Source organism: Salvelinus sp. IW2-2015, linkage group LG5 (genome assembly GCF_002910315.2).
Source record: "Salvelinus sp. IW2-2015 linkage group LG5, ASM291031v2, whole genome shotgun sequence".
In the NCBI taxonomy this organism is placed as follows: Eukaryota; Metazoa; Chordata; class Actinopteri; order Salmoniformes; family Salmonidae; genus Salvelinus; species Salvelinus sp. IW2-2015.
This window is the reverse complement of record NC_036844.1, coordinates 11,353,545-11,357,397: the sequence shown is the minus strand read 5'-3', so window position 1 is coordinate 11,357,397 and position 3,853 is coordinate 11,353,545. Positions and strand designations below refer to the sequence as shown.

Below are 3,853 nucleotides of genomic sequence, written 5' to 3'. Positions count from 1 at the left end.
ACCAACGAGTAATCTAACCTAACAATTTCACAAAAACTACCTTATACACACAAGGTTAAAGGATGAAGAATATGTATATGAAAATATAAAATATAGAATGAGTGATGGTAGCAGAAAGGCATAGGCAAGATGCAGTAGATGGTATAGAGTACATATATACATATGAGATGAGTAATGCTTAGGGTATGTAAACATTAATAAGTGGTATTGTTTAAATGGCTAGACAGTGAAGGAGAGTCCACAGGTTTTGGTAGCGGGCCATGTCAGTGGCACTGCATTGTCCTCAAAGCGAGCAAAGAAGTTGTTTAGTCTGTCTGGGAGCAAGACATCCTGGTCCGCGACGGGGCTGGTTTTCTTTTTGTAATCCGTGATTGACTGTAGACCCTGCCACATACCTCTTGTGTCTGAGCCGTTGAGTTGCGACTCTACTTTGTCTCTATACTGACGCTTAGCTTGTTTGATTGCCTTGCGGAGGGAATAGCTACACTGTTTGTATTCGGTCATGTTTCCGGTCACCTTGTCCTGGTTAAAAGCAGTGGTTCACGCTTTCAGTTTCGCGCGAATGCTGACATCAATCCACGGTTTCTGGTTTGGGAAGGTTTTAATAGTTGCTGTGGGTACGACATTGCCGATGCACTTGCTAATGAACTCGCTCACCGAATCAGCGTATTCGTCAATGTTGTTGTTTGACGCAGTGTGGAACATATCCCAATCCACGTGATCGAAGCAATCTTGAAGCGTGGAATTAGATTGGTCGGACCAGCATTGAACAGACCTGAGCATGGGAGCTTCCTGTTTTAGTCTCTGTCTATAGGCTGGGAGCAACAAAATGGAGTCGTGGTCAGCTTTTCCAAAAGGAGGGTGGGGGAGGGCCTTATATGCGTCGCGGAAGTTAGAATAACAATGATCCAGGGTTTTACCAGCCCTGGTAGCACAATCGATATGCTGATAGAATTTAGGGAGTCTTGTTTTCAGATTAGCCTTGTTAAAATCCCCAGCTACAATGAATGCAGCCTCAGGATATGTGGTTTCCAGTTTACATAGAGTCAAATAAAGTTTGTTCAGGGCCGTCGATGTGTCTGCTCGGGGGGGAATATATGGCTGTGATTATAATCAAAGATAATTCTCTTGGTAGATAATGCGGTCGACATTTGATTGTGAGGAATTCTAAGTSAGYTGAACAGAAGGACTTGAGWTCCTGTATGTTGTTATGATCACACCAAGAGTGCTGTGTGTGTCTGTGCGTGCGCGTGTGTGTTGCCCACAAGCGACCACACACAGAGACAGATTACATCAGCTTGCAATGATGACTCTAATAGCTGAGCAGAGTAGAGTAGAGGCTGTGGAGTTGCACAGATGGCTGGGCAGCATCAGCCTAACAATGAGGACCTGTCTCTCTCTCCGCTAGGCCAGCTACTGCCTGATGGAAAATATCTGACCACAAACACATCTGTAACAAAGACACAGTACCTTCCAGCAGCACACTACTCTACTTGCCAGGATAGGAGAGGAGAGGGTGGTTATGAACTCAATGACTGGGGGGCTTCTGGCCTGTGTGCTGCTTAGTTGACTTAGTTGACTTCATTGTTCCAACGGAGAGAATGAGCTGACTTTCCTGATTGCATGCAGCCAAGGCAGGAGAACAGAGCATAAAAATGCAACACAATACGACAGCAGAGGCAGACACACACACACACACACACACACACACTAGTGAATACATTTGGCTTGCAGATTTAAAGAGTGCTGTGAATATGGGTCCCTGATGCCTGGAGTCAGGGAGAGACTAAAGCATGAACCAAGAATCTCACTGCCGATAGACTGCTGATAGGTWCRTATCAAAGTGGGAGGCCGTTCCTTCTCTTGCTAGAACAAAAGCGATACCTGCTGCGTGCCGATCCAGTAGCCGTTTCTACATGTAGAATTGCAATGCTTGTCAATAGCCAACAACTTGACAACAAAAAGGAAAAAAGAGGGCATTTTCTCCGTACATCCACGGCTAAATGTCATGAGCCAGTCACATGTCATATGCAATGTGGGCTATGGGATGGGAGCTAAGTGCAAAGATGCAACACAAAACAAAATAATTCCTCCAAGATTTTGGAGAGTGAATGAAACAGTTTCTTCGTCATTCTGCGTCATCAGTTATCTAGCTGTGGCCATCTGGCTATGATCATCAAGTACTTTCTACAAAAAAAGCAACGTTAGCACAGTTAGCTAGCTAACATTGGAATCGAGGCCATAAGCAACACACATTGCCAGACAACGTTGCGGCTACCTTCTTGTTTGGGGTATTTTAACAAGGCTGAGAGGCTGACGACTTCAAAGTTGCTGGGTGAACACAAAAGAGATTGACAGCCGACACACTGTTCAGAGGTGCTAAGTACTGTCGGGAGGAAAACGTTAGACAATCCCACCGGTGTGTCTGAGCTATAATGTGATCTCTGATAGACTTAGCATGGACACACACACGCAGAGGCATYGCTAATAACTGTCCTATAATAACGGATGGGGAGGTTAACACTCCTGGAATGGACCTGGGCCAACCCTGACTCTCCCAGGAGAAAACATCCACTATTGGACCAAACACATTTCCTTCTTTACTCTTCCTTCCAGGTCAAGACTAATCCTATTTCTGTTCTTCCTGAGTATTGACTGTGATCCGTTTCTATTGTATCCCCCCCTAGGAATCTGATGGCTTTACATTAACAAGGCCATAATGGAGCCTGTAATGTCTCTAAATACACCTTCCAAACCAAGATGCTTTAGCACCGACCTTTCTTTATATACGAACGGTATTGCCGGCGACAAAMCCTCTACTTTTCTTTCCGCCAACCGACCTAGTCGTGATTGGTAAAGTTCTGCCTGCGTCTCAGTATGAATTGTAGCTGTAATGGCACACACGCACTACGCTCTTWAGCTCTTGATGGTTGCTAGGCAGCGSCCATTACAACTATCCTCCTGGCAGTTCTAAACTTCGCCCATCTCTTCGCACAGCCCACCACYTGCACTGTTTTCTTAACCACAACTGAATGGATCCATAATGAWTTACTGTGGGAATAAATCAGTGGTGTAAAGTACTTCAGTAAAAATACTTTAAAGTACTACTTAAGTKGTTTTTGGGGGTATCTGTACTTTACTTTACTGTTTATATTTTACTTTTACTTCACTACATTCCTAAAGAAATAATGCATTTTTTACTCCATAAATTTTCCCTGGCACCCAAAAGTACTCATTACGTTTTGAATGCTTAGAAGGACAGAAAAATGGTCCAATTCACTCACTTATCAAGAGAACATCCCTGGTCATCTCTACGGCCTCTGATCTGGCGGACGCACAAAACACAAATTATTTGTTTGTACATTATGTCTGAGTGTTGGAATGTGCCCCTGGCTATCCGTAAATAGACAAAAAACATTTTTTAATTGTGGTGTCTGGTTTGCTTAATATAAGGAATTAAAAAATAATTTATACTTTTACTTTTGATACTTAAGTATATTTTAAACAAAATACTTTTAGACTTTTACTCAAGTAGTATTTTACATGGTGACATTCGCTTTTATTTGASTCATTTTCTATTAAGGTATCTTTACTTTTACTCAAGTATGACAATATTTGTGTGACAACTTTTTCCACCACTGGAATAAATATCACTGAATTATGAAAATATTGGAATAAAGTAGGCAATGGAAGGCATCCAATTGTTGCTAACTGAATCTCCCAAAGTCATCCAATTGTTATCATTKATTTGAAGTAATATGGTGCCTTCAGAAAGTATTCCTACTCCTTGACATATTCCACATTTAGTTGTGTTACAGCCTGAATTCTGAATGGATTACATTTATTTATTTTC

At 42.3% G+C, this 3,853-nt stretch overlaps 1 protein-coding gene across 3 annotated transcripts in view; it reads right to left on the bottom strand.

The window, feature by feature from the left end:
* The window catches only part of LOC111963906 (LHFPL tetraspan subfamily member 2a protein), a 68,586-nt gene that overhangs the window by 49,301 nt on the left and 15,432 nt on the right, over nucleotides 1–3,853 (bottom strand). The window contains exon 2 of one of the 3 annotated variants that reach the window (XM_070443551.1): nucleotides 3,285–3,325. The exons of the other annotated variants lie outside the window; for them this stretch is intronic. The gene's annotated coding sequence lies outside the window, so the exon portion shown is untranslated. The remainder of the gene's footprint in view (nucleotides 1–3,284; nucleotides 3,326–3,853) is intronic. 3 annotated transcript variants of the gene reach the window in all.